The sequence below is a fragment of the Microcaecilia unicolor genome, chromosome 2 (genome assembly GCF_901765095.1).
Source record: "Microcaecilia unicolor chromosome 2, aMicUni1.1, whole genome shotgun sequence".
Lineage (NCBI taxonomy): Eukaryota > Metazoa > Chordata > Amphibia > Gymnophiona > Siphonopidae > Microcaecilia > Microcaecilia unicolor.
Genome location: NC_044032.1, coordinates 351,206,321 through 351,221,617, shown reverse-complemented (window position 1 = coordinate 351,221,617; position 15,297 = coordinate 351,206,321). Strand labels below are relative to the sequence as shown.

The following is a 15,297-nucleotide window of genomic DNA, read 5'->3' as shown; positions in this document are numbered from 1 at the left end:
CCTCAACAAACCTATAGTAGTAAAAGAACTTAAGAGTCCCAGTGGTAGAGGTTGTTTTTTTTTTAAAGACGCTAATAGAGGAAAGAGCAAGATACCCACTCCCTAAATTTAGCCTGGTGCGTGTTTCTAGTATTACATGTAGTATTGGAAAATATTTAGCATGGGTAATCTTTGGGCCATGGTTACTGCAGTTTAGAGCACTGTAATAGACAGACTGGGGCTCATTTTCAAAGCACTTAGCCTTCCAAAGTTCCATAGAAACCTATGGAACTTTGGAAGGTTAAGTGCTTTGAAAATATGCTGTGTGCTAAACTGTAATAAACATGGCTGTAAGCTTTTAATTCAGTCAGATCACAGCTGTGAAAATAAAATGTTTGAGCCTACATAAGTGGGTAAACTGCAGAATTGGAGAATTTCAGAGATTAGAAAGGCCTACAAATCTTTCCTGAGCATTCACAGCTATTCCTGTGCAAGAATTCTCTCTTCTTCTTTTTTTTTTTTTTTTTTTTTTTGTCCACTGCAGCAATTAGATGTGTAATTTTCCCCCCCCCCCCCCCCCCTGATTTTAGTTTTCATGTTTAAATTGTTTCATTTTCTGCTGTGGGGCTCTTCCATCATTCTGATAAGTCTCTCTTCTGTTTTTTTGTTGCCACTGCTCCAAGGTCTTTGTGTGGCTCCATATTGGCCTTGGTTTTTTTTTTGTCAGAATTGTATTTGTCATGATCTGTTTTTCTAATGATAGAGAAGCTGGCCAGCAGCTTAAGGAGGTACTCCACAAGCAGTCAAAAGATGTCCTTAATGCAGGGCTCGAAAAAGGATCTAGGGGCCAGCCTAAAAATCTAGGAGCTAGACTTGAATGACTGGAATTATTATTTATTCACATTTATAAATTGCACATCAAGTTATTTATTTAAAACTAGTAAAAGAGGCCCATTTCCAACAGAGAGGAAATGGGCGCTAGCAAGGTTCCAGGGCCCCCTCCCTCCCTCCTCAGATATTCAGGTGCCCCTCCTCCCCTCCCACTCCCTCCTCCTCCTCACCCCTTCCCCTATTTTGCATAATAAGATACTTCCATCCACAGCACACCCAAAATTTCTTACAAAGGTGGTATCTCTATTTCTTTTAAATCAATCCATCATACTTCCAGTATTGTCCACCTGCTCATACTGATACTAACCAACATCAACTGCATACTTTAGATTGTGCGCGGGCACTTAACATTTATTTAACTCCCCCGGGCACAATATCCCCAGACACTCAGGATAGCGGTTTGTATCTTTTTCTACTGAAAACACGCAGAATCCTCATGACACTGCTCATCGCCATTGGACTACGGCTAGTTAGTACAAAAGCTCACCTTCACAGAGCTTCCCCCCCCCCCCCAATTAATATCTGTAAAGCAGCTAACATGGGTATCCTTGCATACTTTTATGGAGCACTACTGCATCAACATTGGAAGTTACTTAGTTAACTGACTCCTCCAGTTTTGATTTCGGACATGCTGTGCTCCCCTCTGACGCAATTTCCTGGTTCCGGCAAGGTGGATACAGAGGCCAGAGGGAGAGAAGTAGGGAAGTTGTATATCATAGGGGACGGGGCACCGGAGAAAGAAATCTGTGGGCTTGTTAGTAGGCGAGTTCAGATATGAGTTTGACGGAGGTGGGTGTGTGAGGACGAAGAGGGAGGGCCTTCTTCCCGGCGTACCTTGTTGTGCCTCCTTTTGCTGCTGCTCCCTCCTCACTTGCAGCAGCGCACACGCATCTTTTTCATGTTTTCTTTTCAGTCCTTTTTAGGGTTCTAAATGGAATTACAAAACACGTCGCGGTTTCCCAGGCAACACGGTGACATCACCGGAAGGCTTCAGACATTACGAACCGGGCTTCAACTTCCTGGCAGTCAGCTTCAGAACGTTGGAGGTGCAAATTATTATAGTGGATGGTACTCCTGGGGAAATTCTGCACTGCTGCACACTGCAGAATTTGCACAGAATTCCTAACCTCCACAGACTGCACCAAATTCTGTGTAGTCTGCTGCTGCAATGCAGTGCGGCACAGATGCTTTGTTTCTGGCTGTCTCCCTGCACACAGTGCGGCAAGAGGAAGAGCTACTGCCCAGCTGCACATTGGGCTGCTTCTACCTTCTCTACTGCTTTGGTACCCGGCAGTTTCTTTAAGGTTCGCTTGGCTTAAAAGAACAGTCGGGCCCAAGATGGTAGAGGAGCAGAAAGCAGCCGATATGTGGCTGGGCAGCTCTTCCTTGCACTAGAATGGTGTGTATATAGGGAGGGAACTGGGAAAGGGGGTATGTGTGCCTGGAGAAAAGCTGGATGAAGTGGTGTATGCCAATGGGGGGGGGGGGGAGCGGGGGTTGCAACAAGGTGGATGGGGTGGGGGTCTGCAAAGGGAGAGGGAGGGCGGGGGGTTGCAGAAAGGTAGATGGTGTGTATGTGATAGGTGGGGGATGGGGCCGAAGAAAGGTGGATAGAGCATGTGTATATGCCACATGGGTGGGGAGGCTGAAGAAAAGTGGATAGTGTGTGGGTGTCATGGGTGAGGAGGCTGAAGAAAAGTGGATAGTGTGTGGGTGTCATGGGTGGGGAGGCTGAAGAAAAGTGGATAGTGTGTGGGTGTCATGGGTGGGGAGGCTGAAGAAAAGTGGATAGTGTGTGGGTGTCATGGGTGGAAAGGCTGAAGAAAAGTGGGTTGTGTGTGTGTCATGGTTGGGGGATTGGAGAAAGGTGTGTGTGTGTGTTGTGTTATGGGTGGGAGGACTGGAAAAGGGTGGATGCTGTGTGTATTGTATCGTGGGTAGGGGGTTGGAGAAAGGTAAGTGATATGGGGCTTGGGGTGAACAGAACAGGAGAATTATTTGGAGTTGGGGAGATTATAGGGAGGGCAGTGAAGGATGGGGAGAGAAAACTTTTTAGAAAGCTGTCTTCCTATTCTACCACCACAGTACAGATATCCAGGTCTCCCCAGCACCCATCCATCCAATGCTCTCCCTCCCCCCCCAAATACACAGGTAACCACATTTTGCTCCCTCCTGCACCCCACCCCCACCTTGTTACACATATGCCAGCACTCCCTTCCTCCCTCCCCACACTGCACCCCACGCAGCACACAGGCACCCAACTGTCAACCCTCTTCCCTCCACTGCAGCAGCACAGGCATCCAAAAGTCAACCCTCTACCCTCCACTGCAGCAGCACAGGCATCCAACTGTACCTTCCCACCCCCCAATCAAACAGGCAGTTGGCTCCAGAGGGAAAGGAGAGCAGCTGCATGTCAGACTTCAACCTCCTCGTCTGACACCCAGTGCTGAATGCAAAATTAGAACCATGTGGTTCAAATATTTCCATTTGGAGTTGGGCATTAAAAGAGGAGGAGGCTGGCGCCTGACACGCAGCTGCTCTCCTTTCTTTCCTTCACTGCATGTCTGGACCTGGCGGGAGAGCAAAGAAGAGATGTGCCTTTGTGGGCATGTGTCAAAGCTTCCGCAGTGGGATGGAGGAGGCAGAGTGAAGGCAAGAGAGCTAAGCCACTGCTGTTTTTGCAGTTCGACCAGAACTGCTTGCTTGCTTTGTGGTGGCTGGCAAAACCCAGGCGATTTTTCTGTCGCTATGGCGACCTGGCACCTGGGGTTTATTGAGCCCTGTATGTACATGGAGTGTACTTTTGATTGCATTTCAGCGGTTTCATTTGAAGATGAGTCATATCCATGACCTTTTTGAGAGATTTGACTGCATTTCACCTCTGATGCAGGTGTATGTGCGCCAAAACACCCCCCTTATGGGGTTTATTTATTAAAGATTCTTGATTGTTCCAGTCCTGAAGGCCCTTTTGTGCTTCTTTTTGTTTTACCCTTTATTGAGGGACATTGATCTGGGAAACAAATCTTGCCGCCAGAGTTTAGCTGGGAGTCATGCCCTGAGCTTGAGGTGTTGGCATGAAGGGAGAAGAATGTCCGTGCCTTGATGAATAACAGCATCATGCAGAGACAGAGGAGCTAAGGTGCTGTTGCCCATTGGTGTCAAAAGCTGGCACATTGGAGTTAGGGTAGCAGCTATGCCCATTCTGCTTCAGTAACAACTAGGAGGTAAGCTGAGCATCTGTTCAATTTCAAAGATGCAACAGTCCCCACAGTAACAATTGGTTTCTCTGTTGGCATCTCAGTCATTTTCCTGGGGAAGCTGAGCTGGAGGACCTTTGGGGGCCCTTTCTCAAGACCTCAGAGGAGCTGGGATGTTTGTACGAAGAGCCTTGACTTTAGACTGTGGTACTGATAGAAATTCTTGATCTATTTCCTTGCAGAGTTGTCCTTGCTGAATTTGATGAGTTTGAAAGAGAGGGAAACCTCTTCCAGTGCTCATCATTGTTCATTTCCAAGGCTGAAGCAATTTCAGGAGCAGCCCCTCAGGGGTGAGACTGCCCCAGAACAGAGCATCTCCAAGCCTCAAATACTCTAGTAATAGCTGAGTATGAGTCTGAGTTGTTCTTGTGTCTGTACCATTGATCTGAAGGTTTTGATCCTGAGCAAAAGGATTCTTCAGGCTTGCCCACCAAAGGTTGGGTAAAAAGTACCCATGGGTGTTTGCAGCTATTCGACTAGCTTGAACCTTGCCCCTTCCAGCACACTGTATATGTTCTCCGAGGAAAAGCAGGCCTTCATATTCTCATGTCTGGTGACATCATCCGATGGAATCCGGTACGGACACTGGCTAACGAGTATTGTAGAAACTTCTAGCAGCGTCCCACCATGAATTCATGGGTACCCCAGTCTTTTTCTGTGAAGCTGAGAGGATGCATTTTCATGTTCTCTCTCTCGTGCTGTGTAAGATTTTTCTTGTGCCTTCCTGTGGGGTTTTTTTTGTTTCCTTTTCAAGTATTCTACCGTTTTACTTTTTTCCTTAAACCCTCTTATTTCCGTAGTGTTTTGGCTTTTAAAGTTTTCTTTGTTTTTGCGGGGGTGGTTGCATGGTTTAGGCTGTATCCCTGACCTCAATTTGAATACTGCCCCTGTTGAGAGTTCAAGATTGAAGAGTTTAATTTAGCTGCAATACTTTTTTTGATGTCTCGCTGGCTTCAAGAGGTGCACCCAGTGTATCAGGTGATTTCTGTCACGGATCCGCACTCTTGCTGCATCTGGTGCCTTGGACCTGACAATGACTCTTCTGCTTATTTTTTCTGTTTGTAAATGCAGGTGAGTACTCGGCAGGCATGGAAGGTTCAACAGTAGAAGATTTTTGGCTCCTTGAAGGCCAGTACATCGACTTCGGCACCGGCAGCATTGACTTCCATGGCTGCTCAGACTTCTACATCCACTGGGAATGCAGAAAATAGGACTAGACCTTGGGGCGTGAACCTCGTTCCACTAGGCTGAGGTTGATGCAGATTCAGATTGGGACTGCTCATGGGAGGCTGATGAGGATCCACATTACTTCTCGGAGGAGTCGTCGTCGTATACCATCTGACCCCACCTCAAGAGAGATGGAAATCACCACCTGAGGCACTGGTTTTGTGAGGAAGATGACTACAAGTTGGAGATGGAGGAGGAGCCCAGGGCGGAGATGTTGTCTGTCCTGGGCTATAAATCTCCTTCTAATGAGGGGGGTCACTGTGCCATTACACGCTATCCTCAAGGTCACATGTAAGAAGGTGGGTATTGTATCCAAAAGGCTCCCGGATTTGAGAGGGCACAACTGCCGCACCACTCCATGGTGGTCGAATCCGCTCTCAAAGAGGCCATGAGTTCTAGGTCTCATGCCTCGACAGCTCTGGGAAGAGAGGCCAGGACCTTGGTTCGTTTGGAAGGAAGACTTTTTAGGCCTTGATGCTTGTTTAACACATCCAGTCCTACCAGCTCTACATGAGCCTATATTTGGAGTCTTTAACGTCTTACTCCATTCTGCCGGTATCATGGGGAGTGTAACCTCAGATAAGAATTGGGAGTCTGTCCCAATCCGAGTCGGTCTGTTCTTTAGCATATAAATGTTGATAAAACTCTTCTGAATTAACTCTACTTGGTAAAGCAGCTCCCCTTCTACTACCTCTTATTTTGGTAATAATATTTCTTATATAAACCTTTTTCAATTTATTTGTTAATATTTTTCCAGACTTATTCCCCTATTCATAATGTTGTTGTAGCAGCTGGTGAGCTAAGTCCTCCAACTGCATTTCTTGTAGGGGAGCTCTAAGTCTATCACCTCCTGTCTATACTTGTCTTGACGTTTGGTATTGGAAATCTAATTCCTTAAGTTGTTTTGAAATCTTGTTCTCTTTTACCCATTTCTTGTTTTTAATTCTAGGTTCCTACTTAATGAATATTCCTTGAAAGACAGGTTTTTTTTCAATGCTAGTTATTTATTTGTTTGTTCATTTTTTTTTATAAGTTTAATATCTTTTATTGGATTTCAATACAATACAATAGAAGCAGGAGCTCACCACAGTACAACAAGCAACATTTACAAATCATGGCAAAACTGGAGCTCACATTCAAGAAGCAACTATTCACAACTAGAATCACATTAAGAAAAAGGGGAAGAAAGAGGAGGTGGAGAAGAAAGGAAAAAAAAAAAGGGAAGGAGGAGGGCTGGAGGATTCAAATCCAGACATAGAGCATGCATAGGCCACAAAATACATCAAACTCAGTACTAATCTCTATACCGAAGCAAAATAAGATACCAGTGGCAGCCATTTTTCCCTGTAGGAAGCGAAGAGAGAAGATTTCTTCGCTAGATGTAATTCAAATTTGTACATTTGGAGCAATAAGTTCCACCATTCCTGATAAGTGGCCTGGTGTAAGGACTTCCAGTGGGAGAAGATCACCTTCAATGCCAAAGAGACCATGGCACTAACAAGAGCCCCTTCACTAGGAGTCAGCCGACCCCCAAAGAACTGCTCCCGAAGAATCACAAATGGATAAGAAATGGAGCCAGGGAGGAGAAAAATGGCTACCAGCTGTGACCAGACTTCTGACCACTGGTAAAATTGGGTGTCAGAAAGGCCAAAGTCTAGTTTCATTTCTGCAAAGGTTTTCCAAGTCTGCCTATTTGCATGTATCAAATCCTCTAAAGTCCAAATACCGGTACGTTGCCACTGAGACCATGAAATCTGCTTGTTGCCAATTTTAAAGTTAGGGTTATTCCAAATAGGGGTGAGAGGCGTAGCAGACCAAGGGACATCCATTAATTTATCAAGGGACACCAGTAATTTAAAGGTTGCATGAATGAGCGGATTAGACACGAGGCCCCTGGGAAGACGCATGCCCAGGAGATGGGAGTGCTGCAACGGGCCAAAAAGGGCTTGCTCAAAGACCAACCACCTGGGCGGGGAAAAAAACACTTACAGAAGCGAGCCATTCCATGCTCTGCCGCATTATAAAGGCTTTATGATAAAGCGGGAGATCAGGAAATTTCACACCTCCTTGCCTTTTTGGAAGCTTAAGTTTGCTCAGTGAAATTCTGGGCAATCTAAGATTCACAAGAAGTTGGAGAGCATCCTTTCCAGACACCTATAAAAGGCACGAGGAAATAAAAGAGGGATCATACTCAACGTATATGTGACCTTAGGGACTACCATCATTTTAATGGTATCCAACCGCCCCCACCAAGTGCAGCCTCGACCTGGGAGATTACCTTGTCAGAGTTAAGTTTAATGGTGTTGGTGAAAGACAGTTTGAATCCGTCCTATAAGATGATGTCACTGATTTCATCTGTGTCATTAAATTCAAAATAGTCTGTAATGGTTTTCCCTATATCCTCCCTGATTTCTTTGCATTGTAGGAGACTTTCATTGAGTCTCTAAATTTTTCTAGAGGCACTGTACACGGTTCCCCACAGGAGGCTCTTAAATAATATGAACAGGCTAAAGTTAGGACCTGACGTGGTGAACTGGATTAGGAACTGGTTGATGGACAGACGCCAGAGGGTGGTGGTTAATGGAATTCGCTCAGATGAGGGAAAGGTGAATAGTGGAGCGCCTCAGGGATCGGTGCTAGAGCCGATTCTGTTCAATATATTTGTGAGTGACATTGCCGAAGGATTAGAAGGTAAAGTTTGCCTTTTTGCGGAGGATACCAAGATTTGTAACAGAGTGGACACCCGGGAGGCAGTGGAATACATGAAAGAGGATCTGTGGAAGCTAGAAGAATGGTCTAAGGTTTGACAATTAAAATTCAATGTGAAGAAATGCAAAGTGATGCACTTAGGGAGTAGAAATCCAACGGGAGACGTATGTGACATATGTGTTAGGCGGTGAGAGTCTGATATGTACGGACGGGGAGAGGGATCTTGGGGTGATAGCATCTGAGGATCTGAAGGCAACAAGGCGGTGGCCATAGCTAGAGGGTTGCTAGGCTGTATAGAGAGAGATGTGACCAGCAGAAGAAAGGAGATATTGATGCCCCTGTATAAGTCGTTGGTGAGGCCCCACCTGGAGTATTGTGTTCAGTTTTGGAGGCCGTATCTTGCTAAGGATATAAAAAGAATTGAAGCGGTGCAAAGAAAAGCTACGAGAATGGTATGGGATTTGCGTTACAAGACGTATGAGGAGAGACTTGCTGACCTGAATATGTATACCCTGGAGGAAAGGAGAAACAGGGGTGATATGATACAGATGTTCAAATATTTGAAAGGTATTAATCCACAAACAAACCTTTTCCGGAGATGGGAAGGCAGTAGAATTAGAGGGCATGAAATGAGATTGAAGGGGTGCAGACTCAAGAAAAATGTCAGGAAGTACTTTTTCACGGAGAAAGTGGTGGATGCTTGGAATGCCCTCCCGCGGGAGGTGGTAGAGATGAAAACGGTAACAGAATTCAAAAATGTGTGGGATAAACGTAAAGGAATCCTGTTCAGAAGGAATGGATCCTCAGAAGTTTAGCGGAGATTGGGTGGCAGAGCCAGTGGGGGGGGGGGGGGGGGCTGATGGTTGGGAGGCTGGGCTAGTGCTGGACAGACTTCTACGGTCTGTGCCGTGAAAATGGCAGATACTAATCAAGGTCAGGTATAAACAAAAGGTAGCACATATGAGTTTATCTTGTTGGACAGATTGGATTGACCGTACAGGTCTTTCTCTGCTGTCATCTACTATGTTACTACCGTGTTTCCCCGAAAATAAGACACTGTCTTATATTAATTTTTGCCCCCAAAAATGCGCTAGGTCTTATTTTCAGGGGCTGTCTTATTTTTCGGGGGAAACATGGGGGTTGGATCAGGGTTGGCCTGCCTGCCCTCCATTGCTCCCGGAACTAACCTTAAACGCCTCCTTTCACCTTCGCAGCAAGCAGCAGCAGGGCAGGCCACTCCTTCCTTCCATGTCCCGCCCTCGCCTGACGTAACATCCTCGAGGGCGAGGCACGGAAGGAAGGAGAGGTCTGCCCTGCTGCTGCTTGCTGCGAAGGTGAAAGGAGGCGTTTAAGGTTAGTTCCGGGAGCGACGGAGGGTGGGGGGGGGCCGGCGACCTTGGGTGGGGGGGTGGCCCGGGGGCGGCCTTGTCCGGCTCTCGGCAGCCCTGCTTTCAAACAAAAATTTGCTAGGTCTTACTTTCGGGGGAGGCCTTATATCTACCAATTCAGGAAAACCTCTACTAGGTCTTATTTTTGGGGGATGTCTTACTTTCGGGGAAACAGGGTATGTACACTTAGTCTGGCAGATTCTCTCCCACTAGAGCAGGCTGCAGAACTTCGCCAGCTGACCAACAAGCAGATGGAGTAGGCATCAACTGGTCCGGGACACTTATGATACTTTTGATTGATGTTGTATCCAGACCTTCTAGCTTGGGTGTGGGGATGCGCAGACTCTCATGGCTGCGTGTCTCTGACCTTGAACCTGCAGTTCAAGAGAGGTTAGTGGACGTGCTGTGCCAAGGGGACAGTCTGTCTGGAGAAAAGGTGGAAGAGGTCACTGACCTAATTAAACATACAAACACCATCCACACTCTCTCGACATCCTCCATCTGCATCTTCTTCAAGAAGAAGAATTTTTGAGCGGGTATAGATGGCAACCTTATTACTCGCATATGCATAGGTTCCTGCTTCCTGCTCACTCTGCTCAGGCTACCCAGGCCCAGCATTCCGGGCCTCGCCAACCCTGTCCTCAAAAGACCCAGCTGGCTCCCCAGGCAAAGCAGGGCATGGACCTTTGACTGGCTCTAGCAGGACATAGCTGCACTAAAGGTAACCGTCCCGGGAGGCTGAATTTTTATCATCACAGATGGCCCCTTGTAACCTCCAACTGGTGGATTCTTCAAATAGTCCGTCTCGGTTACCCTCTGAATTGGCATCAAAGACTACCAAATTGCCCACTGAGAGCTTCTTTCATCAGCTCTCAGCACAAGCATGTACTTGTAGAGGAAATCTCTGCCCTTCTACAGGCCCAAAGCATAGAACCTATAGAAGGGAAGGGATTCTATTCCGGGTACTTTTTTGTCACCAAGAAAATTTGAGGATTCTGTCCCGTCCTAGACCTAAGGGCCCTGAATGAATTCCTGGTCGGAGAAAAGTTCAGGATGATTTCCCTGAGCACCCTTCTTCCTCTAATTTAGGAAAACATTTGGCTATGCTCACTAGACTTAAAGGGTGCCTATGCCCACATTTTGATTCCGCCTGTGACAGGGAAGTATTCCGCCTGTGACAGTATTGCGTTCTGCTATTTGGCCTAGCATCTGCTCCCAGAGTGTTTACCAAGTGTCTGACAGTAGTAGCAGCGTATCTATGCAGACTGGGGGTGTATGTGTTTCCCTATCTAGACGATTGGCTGATCAAGAGCACATTGCAGGATAGTGCGATAGTCAGTGCGGCTCAGGTGCTGGAGCTACTGGGGTTTATCATCAATTATCTCAAGCCCCACCCCCAACCAGTTCCCAATTGGAGTACATGAGAGTCCTACTAGACACATTGCAAGCCTGGGCCTGCCTTCTTCAGGCGAGGGCAGATACCTTAGTGACACTTGCCTCAAAGATTGCAATAGCAGCAAGCAGGTTTCAGCTCAGCACATGTTGAGATTCATGGGCCGCATGGCTTCCACAGTGCATGGTACTCCCATGGTGCATCTCCACTTGAGAGCAGCCCAATGGCCCTTAGCTTCCCTTTAGTCTCAAGTGACAGGGAACCTAATAGATGTCATTTGCATTCCCCCGGAGTTGACTCATGCACTTCTGTGGTGGGCAGTCAGGTCCAATATGACCCATTCCAAAATCCACTACCTCAGAAGGTGTTGACAGTGGATACATCAGACTTGGGTTGGGGAGCTCATGTAGATGGGCTTCACATACAAGGGATGTGGTCTGCCCAGGAGGTACAATTCCACCTCAACCTCTTTGAGCTTCAGACCATTTGGAACGCTCTAAAGGCTTTCAGAGATCGACTGCAGAATAGAGAATTGCACAGGGACAGAAATGCAACCTGTCCCTGCCGGAATCTAAACTGTCCCCACCCGTCCCTGTGAGTAATCTCCATCCCCGCCCATGCCCATAAAAAAGAAGTATGTATTTCTGAACGTTAATTAGTTTTCATTGAGTTTTAATGAAAATACAAAATGCAAACATCCACCAAGTAAGAGGACAAAAACCAGTCAGGAGTATTGGGCAGTTACTTCTTTAGTCCGTTCAGAAACAGAAGTCCATCCACAGTATGTGGTCCTAGCTGTGATAGTCTATCCTCAAGAACACGCCAAGCCGATGAAAATGACCTTTTGGATGATGTGCTGGCAACAGGCGCTCCAAGGACTCGTCTGGCAACTCCAGAAAGATTTTTCCACTTAGTTGATTTTGACTTCCAGTAAGACAAGATGTCATCAGTAATTTCGTCAGTTGTGGTAGTCATGTATGCATCCACTTGAGAAAAAGCAGGTGGTATCGTTTTGAATGTGATTGTGAAGGTATATTTTGCAAGTAGTATTTTCATTACAAATAGATATAACATATTGAAATAGCTAACAAAATAAAATATATAAATATCTCAGATAGCTCTATGTCTGATCTTCAAGGCCCTGAAAGGAAATGACCCTGAGTACCTGAAAAATAGGATGATCTCCACACACCGCCAAGGACACTAAGGTCCTCCCAAGGACTTTCACTAATCACACCCTCTCCAAAAGACATTATACGATGTGATACCAGCAAGCGAGCCTTCTCCAGAGTAACCCCTACACTCTTGAATGCACTGCCTGAAAGGCTGCACTTAACACAAGACGATCTCTACTTCAGGAAGCAGGTGAAAGCTTGGCTCTTCAACCAGGCCTTTAATGGAAGAAGTAACTAACTCGTTAGTCTCACTCACACACAAGGAGTGACTCGGGCTTCATATACTGCAGCAGGACATGTTCATCCACTCCTACCTCCTGAGATAATATTTAACCATTTCTCTGACCTCATGTGCAACTTTCTTTAAATCAATCACTTTACTTTATAACTCTTCCTACTTTCTTACCTATCTATGTTGCATCTTTGCTTTACCCTTCACTATCAATTATGAGTACTATTACATATTGTGTTGACATTGTAAGTAGTATACTATTGTTATTTGAATATTTTTACTGCTGTAATTGCCTATTGCTCATGTTTGATCTATTCTTACTGTACACCGCCTTGAGTGAATTCCTTAAAGAAGACAGTAAATAAATCCTAATAAATATATTTGAAGATGAAGAAGAATAGAGGTCTCAAGAAAGTTTGCTCTAGTTTTATCTTCTTATTGGGTTGCTGCTGGCAGTCTACCCACCATCTCTTTCAAGTTGGACAGTGCCTATGCATGTTCACTTGGTGCTAATGTTCCAAAGTTGTTTTTAAAATGTGGATCCAACAAAGCAGCGGTACAATGCAAATGATGAATCGTGAAGTATTTATTCAACATGTTAAGTAGATGTTTTTTTTAGTTGTGAGATGATTGTACTGTCAGAAGCCTTTTCAGTGAAGTGTTTTTGCAGTTTTATTTTGGTAGGTAACACCAGATGGAACGAAAGGCTTTTGTCAGTAGAGACATTTTGTGGCCACTTCAACTGGTTCCAAAACTTGAATAACATCAGTCAGTAAGTCTTTATTGATATGAGCCAGCAGACAAAATAATTTTTTTATTAAAACCCAGCTCAGCACTCAGTGTATGGAGATCTGAAAAATTTGTTGACACTGATTTCAGTGTTAACAGCACACTGTTCCATCGTGCTACTACACATTGTTTAAGTGTTGTTACTAGCTGATTGTTAATTTTTGTTCTTTTGCCAATGTTGCTAGTTCTTTCGAAGTGTCAATAAGTTGGGCTACCTCAGGTGGCTGCTGTAGTCCATGTGACAAAACAAGATTTAGATTATGACTTGAACATCCAATCCACATGTTTTCTTGAAAGGCAGCCTTCATATTACTGGCATTGTCTGTAGTGAACACATTGTCTTGACGTACACAAAACTCGTCCAGAATCGACTTCACTGTCAGTTTTATATTTTCGTCCAGTAATTGAGTAGCCAAGATACACAAATCAGTTTGCCAGTTATCAATATACTATATAGTCACAGTTATGTAGCTGTGAGTGCGATTTTCTCTTTCTCCACAACACCACCAAGATGAGGAGACACAGTTGACCCACAGGACATGACTTGGTCCAGGTCAACGTTCCCATAATTAGCACCAATGGAGATGAGCTCTGATGCTAAATTCTTGAATCCGTCTCCTTCAACATTAGAAAAAGGCCTTGCATGTGTTGCACACATGGCGACCACAATGTCTGCCACTTTAGATTTGATGTTTGCAGGTACTTTGTTGGTATTACTTGATAGAAAAAAGCCTGATATAGCTGTAATCTTTGTTGTTGGCATACAATTTGCATAATAGTCCTTGTGAGCCCATAAGCCATTGGTACCATCACGTGATCTCCAAGAGAGAATTGTCTTGTATCTCGAACAAAGCACAAAGGCACTTCTTTGGCTTCGACCAATAGCACTTCTTTGGCATCGACCAATACTGATTTAAAGAAATTCCATACTTCGCTCTTACCCTTATTTTTTTAATATAAAATGCAGTAGCTGTTTGAATCAATACATTTTTGAATGTCGGCTTTCTTTTCCGTTGCCATAACAAAATTACACAGCACTGAAGTACCTACCAAGTGACAGCCTCTGTAAAACAATACAACACAGAAGAAGTAAAAATTAAAAATGTATTTCCTGCTGCACTGAACAAGATGCCACATGCCAGACTATGATGGAGGGGTTGGGTTGAGCTTGGTGCAGCAGGGTTGGTTTTTCTCTTTCCACGATCTGAGGGCCAGTGTTGTTTCTAGCCCAATTCATGCCAGAAATAGCCCAACACTTTTCACACAAAAAAAAGCCTTGGTATCGCTCCATGGTGCGACTACACCTTGAATACTGTGTGCAATTCTGGTCACCACATTTCAAAAAAGATATAGTGAAATTTAGAAAAGGTACAGAGAAGGGCGATAAAAGTGATAAAGGGGATGGGATGACTTCCCTATGAAGAAAGGATGAAATGGCTTGGGCTCTTCAGTTTGGAGAAAAGATGGCTGAGGGGAAATATGATAGAGGTATATAAAATACTGAGTGGAGTGGAACAGATAGATGTGAATCGCTTGTTTATTCTTTCCAAAATACTAGGACTAGGAGGCACGCAATGAAGCTACAAAATAGTAAAGTGTCAGTTCTAGGGGTCCAGTGGAGCCCCGGACGTCACACACAAATAAAAACCAGCCTGGTGGTCCAGTGGGGACCCCTGTCCTTACTCTTTCCCCTCCCCCCGGCAGCTGCCACCACGGATCCAGTATTACCTGCGACAGGGGGCCTGACTTGATCTTCTCCCAACGAAATTCTTTCTGTGGTGGAGGGATCCCCTCAACCCAACCTCCTCCCCAGTTTCTTAGAATTTGGAGGAGGAGGAGGGACTAGCACTCCTTCCTTCTCGGCAGGTGCCACCTCAAAATGGCGGCACCCTTCCCAGTGCATCATGGGATACATGGGGTAGGGTTTAACTTCTATATAAGGGAGAAATTTACCAATTTTCTCTATATGCAGAATCTTCTCTCTTCATTTAAAATTTTACTTAAAATGCATTTGTTTCAATCTGCTTTTGATAGATAATTTTTCTATTCAGTCTGATTGCTTTGTTGAACCGCTTTAGCCTCAGACCCTGGGAGATGCAGTGGTTATTATAACCTATTAATATTTTATTGGTTTTGCTGTTAATGTAATTATATTTCTGTATGTTTTATATATAACTAGCCGTTGAGCCCGTTAAAACGGGCTAGTAGTATGGGTTTTTTTTTCCAAGGCCCCCCCCCCCCCCCCCCCCGAGGTCAC

The 15,297-nt window shown here is 45.2% G+C and overlaps 1 protein-coding gene across 1 annotated transcript in view; it reads left to right on the top strand.

The window, feature by feature from the left end:
- Window positions 1-15,297, top strand: part of GAK (cyclin G associated kinase) — a 398,389-nt gene that overhangs the window by 78,895 nt on the left and 304,197 nt on the right. The window lies entirely within an intron of this gene.